At 41.0% G+C, this 15,463-nt stretch overlaps 1 protein-coding gene across 1 annotated transcript in view; it reads left to right on the forward strand.

The window, feature by feature from the left end:
- LOC127361954 (hydroxysteroid dehydrogenase-like protein 2) overlaps positions 1 to 15,463 on the forward strand; it is a 103,504-nt gene that overhangs the window by 44,711 nt on the left and 43,330 nt on the right.

The following is a 15,463-nucleotide window of genomic DNA, read 5'->3' on the forward strand; positions in this document are numbered from 1 at the left end:
AGAACAAAGCTGGTAACAGTGATAACAATCAAAGCCTCTACACGGACGCTTGGAATACCTTTTGGGATTTAAAGGTACAGTAACACATTTTTGGCTAACAATGTGGGGGTGGTGGGGTTACTCAATCCTGCCAAGGGGCCCAAAATTCCCGATCCAGCCCTGCTAGAGCCTTAATATGAGTACGGTCAGCAGTGAGCACTGTGTGTCACACAGCTCATTTAGCTCATTAAGATACTTTAAAACCTTAGCAACTGATTTCTGCTATTTGCTTCAAAATTCAAAGCTCAGTCCAATCTGATCACACATACTTTAGATTCAGAGTGACTCACACTTCTCGAGGATGTACGAGAATAAATGTCCATAAATCCACTTAGAAATAATAGAATCATTATAACTGCAGAACCTGCCTGAAATTCATCCCCTTTTTTAAGTTGTAGTCAGTATCAGAATGATTCAGTAATACTTGTCTGTATATCAATGGATTCACAGGAAACAGGAGCATTTGAGTTAATTCTGCATACATTTATTGGTGGAAATGTTCCAAAATGTTAAGAAATATTGGCAAAAAGAAAGAAAAACAAAAGTCAAATTGTAGCCCTGGGTTCCACAATATACTTCCTGTTTGGAAGTAATGGAGTAAAGATTATAATGAATAATAACAATAATAATGGTAGATACTAAATTTATTAAAGTTAACTTGTGTTCTATGTTGCATATCAGTAGATTTTTTGACATTAAGGTCCCATCAACATTGTTCTTGTATTCTTGTAACACTGACACTCTCTTAATTTACATTCGCTCTGTTGAAAACATTTAGAGATATAGACAAAAAAATCATGATGCAACACAGAGTGGCTTTACTTTAGTACAGTGTGTGTCCTCAGAGTCTGACAGCAATGTTCCTCTCCCTCCACCGCTGCCTGCCTGTAACATATGGACGAACTGAAGAGGTCTCCTGGGGGCAGCTGCAGCATATGGACGGCAGGCTTGACATAATGCTGTGTCTGGTGGAGCTTTACAGGGTAATGATGAGGAAAGAGCCCCTTTCCAGGTAATAGATTTGTAATTGATCATCTCTCACTCCATTTGGCAGAGAGTTATCACAGCGAAACAAAAGCTCTGATTGATTCATTTGTGCTGTTATTCCAGGTTCAGACTAAACAAACCTTCTGTCTGTTAAAGCTGTAATACGTAACATTAAAATTTACATAAACACTAGAAAATGTTAAATATGTTATTGAGTTGTGTACTTTGGGTGAAGAGAAGATGAAGCACAGGGAACGGGCAAGTGAGAGATCTCAAATTAAATCTATAATCTGTAACATTTCCTCATTAAAATATCTATAAACTCAGCAGTCAGAGAAACAAGCTGAGCTAACGTTAGCAGCAGCTCGGCTCGCAGCCCCTCAGTGATTGTTAAGGTGGAACTGCTTTATTCAGTGTGTTTAAGGTGGAACTGCTTTATTCAGTGTGTTTAGTGGTTTTAATCAGCGGGTCTGTTTGTGTTGGAGAGGAGGAGACCTCTGTGGATCATTGGGCTCCCGGTAGAAACCTCCTGAACCATGAACACTGAAGGAATCCTAACCGGGAGAAGCTGACTGCAATGACGCCAATGGTGGTGAAGACAACAACTCCCATGATCCCACGCTGCTTCACCACCTCATCAACCTTCATATTTTAAGAACAAGAATGTAAACAAACATGGCTGTCTTGTCTGTCACAGTTCCACCTTGCAGCATCAACAACATCCCTCCTCTTTCACTTCACCATGCTGATAGGTGTCTGAGTTCCTATTGGTTAATGTGGTTAAAGTCGGCAAGAGAAGGCAAAATAATTTGGACACGCTCGTCTTTCTGTTGGGACATTGTGTGGCATTCAGAGGAGCCGGCAGTTGTCCTCTACATGGGATAAAACCAACCATTGTCGCTCCCGCTGTCCTCCGTCTGTTGGGCTGTTATCCGGCTGTGCAGTCTGAACCTGACATTTCATCCTTTTATGATGAGACTGAGGAGAGCAGCACGCAGCTGTGGAGCTGAGGCTGGAAATCAGAGCCCAGCGAGCGCTGACAGAGGCCAGATCTGAATTTTACAGGTGACAGACTGGTTCAAGAGGCGGCACGGCTCACTGTAGGGGACGTGACCAGTGAAGACTGAGAACAGAAAGGCAGTGTTGACTCTACTGAGTGCTGATGTCAACAGAGGAGGAAGGCTAGAGAGAAAACAGCCTGCAGAGAGGAATCTGTCCTCCAGTCAAGACAGATGTTTGACAACAGCAGGCAGAACAGGGGCTGCTTGGTTCCAGAAGTAAGAAAACCTCATTCAAAATCCTACTGAGATTAGTAATGCTCATAACTAAAAAAACAGCAGCCTTTAACATCATGGCTCATAAGCTGAATGTCAGAAGAGGTGAGTCAAAGGTCCACAGCTACCTCAGACGTAAAGTATACACCGTGATTTCATTTCATTAAAGGTCCAGTGAGTAACATGAAGGAGGGTCTATTATCAGAGTCCACCATGTTCCTGCAGTTGTCCAGAACAGACAAACACTGGCTCTAGATCATTAACAGTATATAATTAGTGGACAGAGCTTCCGGGTCTGTGCAGTGACGCCGATGCAAGAGTGTTGTAAGCCTGCATTCTATGTAATGGTCAGCAGGAGGCAGCTCCATTGGCTGTAATAAAAGACCAATAGCATGTATACCAGCAATGAGTCGACTTGATTTATTCCCTCAGTAAACAGTTTCCTGATGAGTTTCTGGTCTCAGTCTCTAGTTTCAGTCTTCTTCCATACAGCATGATGTTCATTTAGTAACTGATGGTCCCATTTAGAGTAAAACAGACCATAAAGCAGGGTATGCTTTAGGGCGGGGCTACCTTGTGATTGACAGCTCATTCTCAGTGAGTCCGTCCAGCTCAACCAAACTCAGATCAAACTGTCAAACAGTGCTGATCAGATATGGATCCAGATTCTGTTGTTGACTATTTCTCTCCTCAGATCTGTTCACAAACACATTTTACTGTTTATCTGGAACACCAGATCCTGTGTGAGCAGGAGAGCAGCCAATGAGACGGGCCTTTCCAGTTTTAAAGAAACCCATCCTTCATTTTAACACTTGGTCTGTAATAGAAATAGACTTTCATCAGACGACAAAGCCTCTCCAGATACTGCAGGAGGGGAATTTGAGTCTTCAATCTGTCCACCTCCACTAGAGACATGAATCCAGTCCCAGTCCCAACACTCTCATTACATTCAGGATGAAGCCTGTTGGTGGTCTGTTGTTTTTCATTATATACAGTCTAACATTACCTCCATCTAATTAGCTCTGTGTATGTATGTGTGTGTAACAAATCTGTGACCACCATCTCTAGTCTGTGTGCATTTGAAATCCCACTCAACTCACCGACTCGTGAAGTGGCCTCAGGTCCTGCTGCTGATTGAATCCAGGCCTCCGGCTGCAAACCAACTTCCTGTTTCATCACCACACTCAGATTGAATTACCTGTCACTCTAATTAACCCTGCTGTATCACTGCTGAGTCTCACAGGTGTATCCAGAGGGTCTGTGCAGTTATTACATGTCCATGAATATGCAAATGAATTTCAACCATCCTCTTTGTTGGACCGAACTAACTTTGCATAATTGTCCTTCCTAACTGGTCCTTAAAATCTCCGTGGGGGCTGAGCAACTCGTTCAGGCTCGAGCCACTGCTTCCTGAAATGTTTGTCAGTGCTACTAAAATAAAAAGACAAGACTCTCTGTGATCCACATGTTTCAAATCTATTTTTTTGTGTAGTATTTCAGAGAGTGTCTGCTACCTGACATTTAATTGTGTATTTTGTCCTTAAAAAGTTTCTCTGCTTCAAATCTCCTCTGACTGACTGACTTCTGGTCTGGTGCCACAGTGTTGATTTAATGTAAAGTAATCATAAATATTTTATTTTGAAAACTGACCAGATTCTATTCTTCTAGATCTATTATCCTTTAGGACATTTGCCGTCACTACAAGCAACCTTTCTGTGCAATAATACTTTCATAAGAGGGGCCTGAGGTTGCAGTTGGACCCTTTTGCTGTGTTGGGGGCATGGTCCTGATGGTTCATTTAAAGGCCCAGTGTCCATCTAAGTGGTGAAATGTGAAATTGCAGATTACAACAAAACAGCTCGCCTTCCAAGCACGCGCACACTTGGAACTGTATTTATACAGCATATAGCTTTATAATCGAAAAATACCTAATACAATCTGGGACCTTTGAAATACAGTTTTATAGAGTTTTGTAGACTTGGATTTTGTCTCTCACCACAAATAACTTCACAAACACTCTGCTTCACAGATTTGAACTAGTTCTGTCTTATTTTGTAATAACACATGAAGTCTCTGTAGCTCCGCCGTTGGTGATACAATACGAGATGAACTCTGAGGCCGAGCTGCTCAAAGATAAAAGACATCAAACAACACCAACAGATCCAGCTGCCAGGCGTCTATCCTCTGCACGCGTAGATGACTGGAAGGACAAAACGCATTCGGATCTAGGGCCCGGTCTGATTTCCCACAGGGGGGGAAGGATGTCCTGTCCAGCAGTGACCCAGCACATCTTCCCCGCCCCCTTTATCCCTCTAAACCTCAATTATAGAGGCTTACTGTGCCAGCACAAGTCCTGCAGCAGACTGGCCAGCAACGAGCCTCCATCTCTACAGGAAATCCCAGAGAATACGATTGTTCCTGCACATGAATGCTCTGATGAGGACAGACACTCTGAGTGATGATGTGTTTTATTTCGTGCTGCTGTTTGTGTGTTGTAGATGCTCCAGAAATCCCTGTAATTTAACATGACAAGTACATGGAGATAAGATTTTTCCCACCAGCTGTTCAAGTCCCTGACAACAGGGCTGCTGGAGGGGAGGGGGGTGGGGGGTGGAAGCAGCTCACACAATGCAGCAGCAGACAATTTGACACTGTACACAACTGCACAGTGTGTGTGTGTGTGTGTGTGTGTGTGTGTCTGTGTGTGTGTGTGTGTGTGTGTGTGTGTGTGGGGGGGGGGTGATCAGGAAACACAGCAGCTCCAAACTGCAGAGGGATTTGCTGGGCTTTCACATGGGTGACTCACTTTGCATACATTAGCATTACTTTGATTTATAAAAAGAATAAACACGGAGATGAACAGAGGACATTTAACGAGGCGAGGCTCAAGGATTTTATCTCCGAAGAGAAGAGTCAGACAAGAAAGCTCAACCGGAGTGGAAAAGAAAACTGCTGCTGCCTGAGAGGAGAAGGTGCAGAAAGACGAGAGATAAAGGTAAAACTGGAAGCACCGCCACCCCCCCACCCCCTGTCCCCCGTTTCCTTGGTTACCTGTGATGGGGCACGCACACACACAGTTGCTATTTGTGAAACACACACATTGAGTGAAGAAGCATTTCACCAGGCTGGCATGAAATGTGGTGGACTAATTTTTGTGAAAGCAGCCCTTTGAACACCTGACGCACACACACACACACACACACACACACACACACACACACACACACCACAATAGTTTATATCTCCTTCTGAGAACTAATGTTGTCTATTGTCTCGACACTATCTCTCCACTCTGTTACATATGTACAGATAATTACGCCCTGGGTATGTGGATATTTCTTTAAGACACAGTGATTGCAGACCAGCACAGGTGCTTTATAGGTAAAGAAATAACCACGTATCCCGACCAGCAGGGGGTCATTCCTGTGGAGAGATAGTCTCTTCACTCAGAGAACCACGGTCACAATGTAGCAGGAAAGTTGGAGAGAGGCTCACAAAAAAAGGTGCAAGCAATCCTGGACAAAAAGCAGCAGCAGCAGACTCATCTGGCTTCGCTGGAGGACTGAGAGGTTCAGGAGATCCTTCGTTCCCACTGCCATCAGACTTTAACCAATCAGCCAATGGCAGGGGCTCATGATCACTCCCTCTCTCCTCCACCCATCATTCACATAGGGTCTGCTTCTTCAAGGACTGTTTTTATTTCATCTTATTTATTCATTTATGGTTTGTCTGTTTTTGAACCCTGTTACTAATGTGTTTAACTGCCTGTCTATCTATCTATCTATCTATCTATCTATCTATCTATCTATCTATCTATCTATCTATCTATCTATCTATCTATCTATCTATCTATCTATCTATCTATCTATCTATCTATCTGTTGTCATTATATGAAGTCTGTGCCTGTCATGTGTTGGCATACATTCAGGTTTCTTAATGAACCGGTGATGTTTTGCTTCATACTGTTGTTCTCAAGATCTGATTGGTAAAATATGACATCGGCTGCACGATAAAAAAAGATTTTTAACCTATCCCAAGTTGTTTCCTATCAAGGTAGCCTGCATGCTGCCATCTTTGTCAGCTGATGACTAATAGAGAAGCTACATAAATGTAAGGTTCTTTTACGTCTCATTTTCAGGGCTGTCTGACAGTGAAGACCAATTGAATGCAGCACATAGCGACATGAAGTTCACCCCTATAGAGAGCTGAAGGGAACTTCTGTTCCGGATGTAAAACAAGTGCATTTCAAATCCCATTGACATCTGTGAACTAGAACTCCAGCTTTGGAACAGAGTCTTTCTCAGCAGTATGTTGTGTGGCTTGCTTCATGTGTTCAGATAAGATTGATAATGTCCTTGTTTATTCAATATTTATGTTTTACTGGCCTTTAACAAACATAAGCCATCGACCTTTGTGTGTCACAGTGTGACAAAAGAGATGAGTCGAGTGTCTGCGGTTACGTCATGTTTCTGTAATAACGGCAGGACAGTCGAGCGCCAGTAGTTAGGTCACTAGATAGATAGATAGATAGATAGATAGATAGATAGATAGATAGATAGATAGATAGATAGATTCCAGAGGGAAATTCAAGAAATTCACCGTCAATGTCTGCAGCCTATTGGGACGTCCTTTGCATCCAAGATTACATATACAAACAAAAACAAAGTGCTTCTCAGCACAAAGTTACATTATTTGTTGGAGTGACTCGCCTACAGCGACGAGTGTGAAGTGGCCCGAGGTGACGGGGCACAATTTGTTCGCTCCCAGTGAGTTTCCACTGTAATATTCAACCAACACAGTAGACTTTGATATTATTACACAACTACTGGATCTGTGGATGATGTGAGAATCAACATAACTGCTGATAAGATGAAACAATAATGTGAAATCAACAGTATTTACACTTACACTAAGCATCCATTAGCACCAAGTGTGAACACACTCCATTATGCTCATTTGTATTGAGCAATCATCCAACAACAACACACACACACACACACACACACACACACACACACACACACACACACACCAGGATATACATACAATGGCTCTTAATAAATCACCACTTAACTGTGTGGTCACTGAGTGCTGTTTAACTGACATTAACAGTGTTAAGAGCTGTTTGCTTTTACTGAACTGTAAATCTGAGTTTGATGTATCGGAGTTATTGAAGTACCGCTAAAGTGCATTACATCCTAACCTGGCCTGCATAATTATTACTTTTTAAAAGAGAGGCCGGATCTAAAGGCGACAGTCAGAGCTGAGTCGAATAAATCTGAGATAATTAGACCTGATCCAAAATGTAAAAGAACACCAGTACCTGCAGCGGCATGAGGATCTATAAATTAACAAGAGCTGCAAAATAATATGATTGTGCTGTGAATCCATTTAAAGTCACAGAAACTAATCACAAAAATAATTTGCTTCAAAAGTCCCATTCAGACGGGATTGACATTTATTTATATATAATTACATTTAAAAAACAAATTAAATGTTTTAGTTTTACTTTTCACTTTCTGTTCACTTTGAAGGAAGTTCCGATGTTACAATGACATGCAACGTAAAAGTACAGTTTTAGAGTCTGGAGCAATAATATGGCTGTTACTGGCTGAATGATTGAGAAAACAGAATCAGGTTCATATTCTGCATTATATTTCTGTCACAGTGTTAGTGGTGAATCTGCACACAGTTTTATTCAACTGGTCCCTGGTTGCTACATCTTACGTCTCGCCCTCACACGGCGGTCAGAATGAGTTTTGAAGTGGGGAGGCCTTCAGCTTTAGAGGTCATTCCTCTCAATCTCAGCCTAGCCTACAATTTGTGTACAACTAAAACAAGGTAAGAAATCTGTGGCATCAATATATGTAGGAAAGCCATCCATTATCTCGGTGCCCTCTGTGTGTAGTTTGTGGTTAAACAGTTTCATGAGGCAGTGATTATCCCAGACATCACAATAGCTCAATAATGAAATGGCTACGATGGGGACGAACATCATCACACATGAATACAATTGGGCTCATTGACTCTATAAGAGTTTCAACTTCCCACTATTTAATCCAATTTACACAACACGGTTGTGGCTCAGAGGCAGAGCGGGTCGTTCCTTAATCGGAAGCTTGTGGGTTCGATCCCTGGCTCCTGGTGCCACATGTTGAAGTATCCTTGAGCAAGATGCTGAACCCCAAATTGCTCCAGAATGTGTATGAATGTTAGTTTCTGTTTGATGGACTTTGCCATCACTGAGTGAATGTGTGTGAAAGGGTGGCACGTAGTGTAAAAGCGCTTTGAGTAGTCGGAAGACTAAAAAGGCGCTATACAGGTCCATTTACGGTTTATGGAGAAATATTAAAGTACAAGTGATTAATGTAAAATAACAAATTTAAATTGCATGCAAAGAACTGCATGGGATTAACATAAAGTAGGCATTTTTGGAAAAGGAAGAGTTGTGGATACCCGTAGATATAGAAATGTAGATACCTCATTGGCTGTCAAGATCTGCTAGTTAACAATACTAAGAGATGCAGACTTGCTTAATATTGAACCTTAATTAGCCCCGCCCCCAGTGACTGAATCACCTCCAACCAGCAACCAGTACCAGCATCTTATGTTTATAACACCAGTGTCTGTGTGCAGTCACTGGCAGGGGTCACTCTCCAAAGGTTGACACCCAGAAACATAAGAACAACACCACCACACTCACTTTTCTATGAGTCTATATGTTGTTTTTTCAGACAACTCATTCTGCCTTCAAGCTTCGTTTTTATGTTACATAATGTCGCAGGAACTCCTCAGGCAGACAGAACATTCACTTCTCCCTGTGGATGTTCTCTAATGTGTTTGAATACAAGAGTTTAAATTCTCCTTTCTTGTTGTATGGGTTGATTTACTCCCTGAATGCACTCGTCCTCGACTCCTCCACCGACTCAAACTGAAGATTAAAAGCCCCAAAGAGACTCTTGGCTCAGCAGAATCAAAACCTTCCTCATTTATCTGAGAGGATGTTGCTGCCCTGCACACACACACAGATTTCAGGGGTACCTCTCCAGAGAAAAGATAAGAGAGCATAGTTGATGCGTGTCATTGTGCCAAACCACATCTCCAGGATCAAGTCAGCAGACTGCTAAATAATGTCAGAGAGGAGCTGATTAAATGACTTCCTCGGCTCGACTCCCCACCTGCAGAACTTCCTGCTCTCAGATCTTCACCTCACCCACCCTCCTCTGGAGGTTGTTGCCCGCAGTCATTTCTCAGGGATGCTGATATTTATCTGATAACTAATCCATAATTCATGGGGCTGATTTACATAAAATAACTGGGGTAAAAACTTAATATTTTATCAGGCAGGGAAACCAAAACCCACAAACAACCTACAGTACAGTGTCAAAACACAAAAGAGCAAACACTGACAAGTGATTCTTACGTAAAGCAGATTATAGCCGCTCCCAATATTAGGAGATAGTTCATCAAGATAAAGAAGAGAACACAATGACATGACATACGAGATTAAGATATATATCCGCTATAACAGCTATTCTCTATATACACTTTGTCACATTTTGAATTTATTGATTTTTTTCCCACCTCAGCCAGGAGTAAACCCCTTTTTGTGATATTTTGACTGTTTTTTGTTTTCAGCGTTTCAGGTAATATTTGTTCAGTTCACAGACCTGGACCCCGTCTACTCATTATATACCGTCCAACTTTATGAAACTACTGGTTCAGTTGTTGAGTGACTGAAAGAGTGCCTCTGCAGATGGAGTGAGAGCTCAGTGCAGGATGCTAGACAGCAGCATTGTTAGTGTGTAAGCGGAGCGGACAGAGATGTAAAGCTTCAGAGGATTAATGGAGTTGGTTCTTCTTACTGTCAGACGGATCCTGGATTAGTTCTGTACAGTGTCGAACAAAAAAGGTGGTTAGGAGCTCACAGGAGGAGATTATTCTGTTCAATCATGACTTTTATAGTTTCACTCTGCTCAGATCCCAAACTCCTGTTTAACATATGTATGATGTCAATTATATTCAGAGGATACAATCAAATAATAAAAGTCTGAGAGCTAAACCATAGTGAACAAATAAATACAACAACTGAACACAATCTGTACAGTTTGTAGCAAAGGAGGTGTGAAAGGTTTATTATTATTAATATTGATATTAGTATTGTTATTATTAGTGTTACAGTAAAAATGAGCAGAAAAGAACAACTGTTCCTGAGTCAGTTTGTCTACAATGATGCTGTTAGACTGACATCTGGTGGTCACCAAATGTTACAGGCCTCAGATTGTGTGTGTGTGCCTGTTCTCATTCAATGTCTTCTCAAACTGTAACTAACTTATTTTACTTATTTTATTAATATTTGCCAAATGCAGAACGGCCATTATCTCTTGTACTCCGTTCATTATGTTCACTGTGTTCATGATGTGTTTCTTTATCTGACTTCTAATCTCTAAAATGTGTCCAGACAAAGTTTACAGTTCAAAGTGTCAGAAACAAAATGGTGGACAAACATACAAATGTAAATATAATTTGACAGTATATTTAACATCAAGACCAGCTCGCTATCAGCCATGTCCTTGTCCCCAAATTAATATCAAGAGTTTCACCAATGATAGGACGAGTACTGACGCAGCCTGAAGTAGTGAGCTGAATAGAGGACGGGATGTGGGAAGATCTCTGATAGAAAGTATGAGTGAGTTCAGAGGGCAGTGTGGCCTAGTCTGTTCAGGTAATGTAGCCTGAGTTCATTTCTGTTTAGTTGACCTCTTTTATGGGCCCAGAACGTTATTGTAGATTTTGTAAATTGATTATTTTCACATTTTATGTGAATAAGCTCCTTTGTACCATCAGCCATCAGACTCCACAATGCCACAGCACCCAGTACCTCCAACTTCCTCAACCACAGCACCCAGTACCTCCAACCTCCTCAACCACAGCTCCCAGTACCTCCAACCTCCTCAACCACAGCACCCAGTACCTCCAACCTCCTCAACCACAGCACCCAGTACCTCCAACCTCCTCAACCACAGCTCCCAGTACCTCCAACCTCCTCAACCACAGCTCCCAGTACCTCCAACCTCCTCAACCACAGCTCCCAGTACCTCCAACCTCCTCAACCACAGCTCCCAGTACCTCCAACCTCCTCAACCACAGCTCCCAGTACCTCCAACTTCCTCAACCACAGCACCCAGTACCTCCAACACCCGCTGACTAAGACTGGTTTAAACTCCAACCTACAACCCTAACCCTACATGTGAAGTTTAGTTTTAGTCAAGCTGCTCAATATTTGCACACCATTTTCTACTTGAACATTGCATATTGTGTCTATACTTTCATTAATAGTCATATATTTTGTAATATTTTATTTTGTGATTTCTTGTTGTACCTCCACTTCCACTCTTTCTTTTGCACTACATGTTTGAGCTAATAAGATAAGATCTCTGATCTCTGGACAACAATTTATATTTATTCACATATTATCATTTTAGTTCTCCACTATTGCTTCTTCTTGTGTGAGTTAAAACACATGTTCTTTGTAATAAAGAAAAATGTTATTAGTTATCAACATTTAAAGTTAAAATCAAACACATCTTTAATCACTGTGTTTATTTTATACCAGAAGCCTTAGCACTATAAAACACAGTAAGTTATATTAAATAAACTCTTTCATATTAATAACTAAATTTAGCAAATCAAATTCAAATTTAATAAGTACAAAAAGTGAAGTGCTTTGAATACTTTCTAAAGTTTACTGTATTTGTTCACATGGGCTAATTTTGTATTATAACTTTGTATTCACTCACACTGAATCTTCTCTTTCACTCTGATCTGACTCTGCACACTGAAGTATTTAATCTTATTTTATTTGACCACTGTGTTATTTACAGTAGTTGATTATTAAAAGAAAAGATGGTTTATGTTTTACTCTACTAAGATAAGATAAGATGTACCTTTATTGGTCAACTGTAGGAGTAACAGACACAGCAGCAAAGGATATGCAGTAAAATGGTGTGCAACTGTATATGTGCAACCAGTCTTAGTCTGTGGAGGTTGGAGGTACTGGGTGCTGTGGTTGTGGGGGTTGGAGGAACTGGAGCTTTGGCGTTGTGGAGTCTAATGGCAGATGGTACAAACGAGCCTCCAAACCGTTTTGAGGCTCAGGCCTTGATCAGTCTGTAGCTGAAGATGCTCCTGAGCTGCCTCAGCTCAGTGTAGAGAGGATGACAGGGGTTGTCCATTCCCTCTCATCCTCTTCTCAGTCACAGTCTCCACACTGTCCAGCTCCATCCCCACCACAGAGCTGGCCTTCCTCATCAGCTTGCTCAGCTTGTTGGCAACCCTAGTCTTGACGCCTCCCCCCCAACAAACCACCACAAAGAAGAGGACACTGGCCACTACAGACTGGTAGAACATCAGTGGTAGCCGAGTGCACACGTTGAATGACCTGAGCCTCCTCAGAAAGAACAGCCTGCTCTGACCCTTCCTGTAGAGAGCCTCAGTGTGGTCGAGGTGTGAATCGGGGTACCTGAGGAGGTGGAGGGGGATGTGGGTCAAACCAGTTGAAGAACAGGTTCACCTACTGACCTTTTCATGCCAGTAATGCTCCTCACGACCCCAGGCACCCCCTCAACCCATTTTTCACATTGCTCCCATCCAGCTGCAGATACAGATCACTGACCTGTAAATGAGCTCGCTGTGGAAGAAGTCTCGTCCCTTCTGCCATAGCTTTACTCAACACAACTCCCCGGTAGCCGTTATGTGTCAATACCAGAATATATGTACTAATGTGTTTAGATCTATATTGTGTTAATGTTGTGTGTATACGTATAAGATTATGTAGCAACATGAGCATTGCTGTAGTCAGGTAGGAAGCTTCAGTTTTATCAGATGAAGGGTTTATACAAAATATATTTGAATAATGTTGTAACATCAAAAACATTTGAGCAATCACAAAATACATAATCCATTAGTGATAATATGAAGGTCAATGTTCAAATGTTACTTTCACTTCCTTATCATTCTTTATATTCCTAGTAAACCATTCTGACCTGCAGGTTTATAATATCTATAAATTTAACAGCTGCAGTCAAACATAGAGCACTGTTGAACAAACTGTCACTTCTCATACACATTGTCTCACACTCACACACACTTACACAGAGGTTGGAGCTTGAGTTAAACAGTTTTTATGTTTCAGAGCTGAGAGAATATATTTTCAGTGGGCTGTTACAGTTTTTTCCAGTTGCTAACACACTAAAATGACACGCATAGCACAATAATTTAGAGTGACACACAGAGAGAAGAACCTCTTCTCAAGTCTCCAAAACTCTAAACACATTTTCTGCTTTACTTTACTTTTTAAATGCACTGAACACGGTTCTCTACATAACAACAATCTGACATAAAGGGTAAATATATCTGCTGTGCAGATGTTGCACGGACTTGTTTGGTGAAAAATAAAAAAATAAATGTTTCAACAGCATGTGTGTGTATCTGCAAATATTTCTGTGCATGTGAACAATCTGAAGAATTTTCTACAATTGGAACTATTTTAGTATTAAAGCAAACTAAAGATGAGAGTGCTTTTCATTCTGCCCAACAGTGTGTAGTTGGTTAGACAAACATCTGGTAATATGAATGAACTGTGTGCCATTTGGTGCAAAAACTTTATTTTGATAATGCTATATTAAATATATATTATATATTATATATGTAGTTTTGGTTGCAGTGCTTCATTTTACAGGATATATGAGGTATTTTGCAGTTTGGGTGTGTGGTTTTGTGAATTGTGTTAAGTATTTTGATAAAACCAGCCTAGTTTGCAAAATTGTGTTTTAGCAATTAGAAAAAACTGTAATAGGCAGATGTTCACAGTTTTTCTTGATTGTTTACACACATTTTCTGAAAGCATGCCTCATACTCTCAGAACTCTACACACAAATCAAAAGACACACACACACACACACACACACACACACACACACACACACAAACACACACAACCCCTCAGTTCTCCTGCAAAACGAAACTTTACATTCAAAACATTTCTTCTCAAAATTGTATTTTGTTTTCTAATGACACACAAACCATCCTATGAATAGACATTTATAAGAACCAGTTGAACACTGATGTGCTCAATGTAAAACACTGAATGGAAAACACTTCTTCTCCATTCATCATAATGACTTAGGCCTTTATTGTTCAGTGTTACACTTACTACAGACAGTACATACAGAAGTGTGCCGTAAAATATTTGAGAATATTGTTTTTATACTCAGAACACACAAATACACGATAACAAATATATTTTTCCCCCAGAAACAATGTACACAGTGTCCATCCCAACCAACAGTAAGTTGCACATACAGTGGTCTACATACACACAACAGAAGAATTTACTGGATACAGTTACAGTAAAACAAATGAATAAACTATGCTGCATCCTCTGTTCTGTTTGGGTCTGGCCACAGCACCTCATCCACATCACAAGCAATGTTTTCTCTGGCCAAGCAGCGGGGGAAATATCGCCTAGCATGGCGAATCCAGCCATGAAAAGCATCAACTGCTATATCTAACCCTAACCTGTTGCCCTTTATGCTAAAGCTCTGATTGCTCATTGTAACACTGTGTGACAGGTGTTTGCCCATGTGATGAGTCAGTGTGCATAGTAGGGCAATTAACTGAATGACAGTGTGTTCCTGGTGAAAACAAGATATTTTCTCCATGAACATTGTGCCAAATGCAGAGAATTGTGTGTAGTGTTTTGAAAAAAGTGTGTTTTAGAACTGCAATTTGAGTGTAAAGCAGGAATTGTGTTTGTAGTTTAGTAGAATTGGTTCAGGGGGTCGGTGCATGAGTTACATGTTGTGGTCATTGCGTCTCAAGTACCAGTAATTGTGTGTAAACAATTGAGAAAAACTGTAATCACATGAGAAAAAATGTGTGAAATACATGTTTGGCAGTGTGGCTACATCCGTAAACATCCTCCTCAATCAGTACTGAGCATGTGCAACTCTAACAGCAATGAGAAGGAAATGAGAGAACTCACCCATTACCTGCATACAATATATACTGTATAGTGTATGTATCACATTTATATATTTTGGGCCACTCGAAGGTTGCTTCTGGATTTCTGGGCCGCCAGTTGAATATGGTTTATGGTTAGG

This window comes from Dicentrarchus labrax, unplaced genomic scaffold, assembly GCF_905237075.1.
Source record: "Dicentrarchus labrax unplaced genomic scaffold, dlabrax2021, whole genome shotgun sequence".
Taxonomy (NCBI): Eukaryota; Metazoa; Chordata; class Actinopteri; family Moronidae; genus Dicentrarchus; species Dicentrarchus labrax.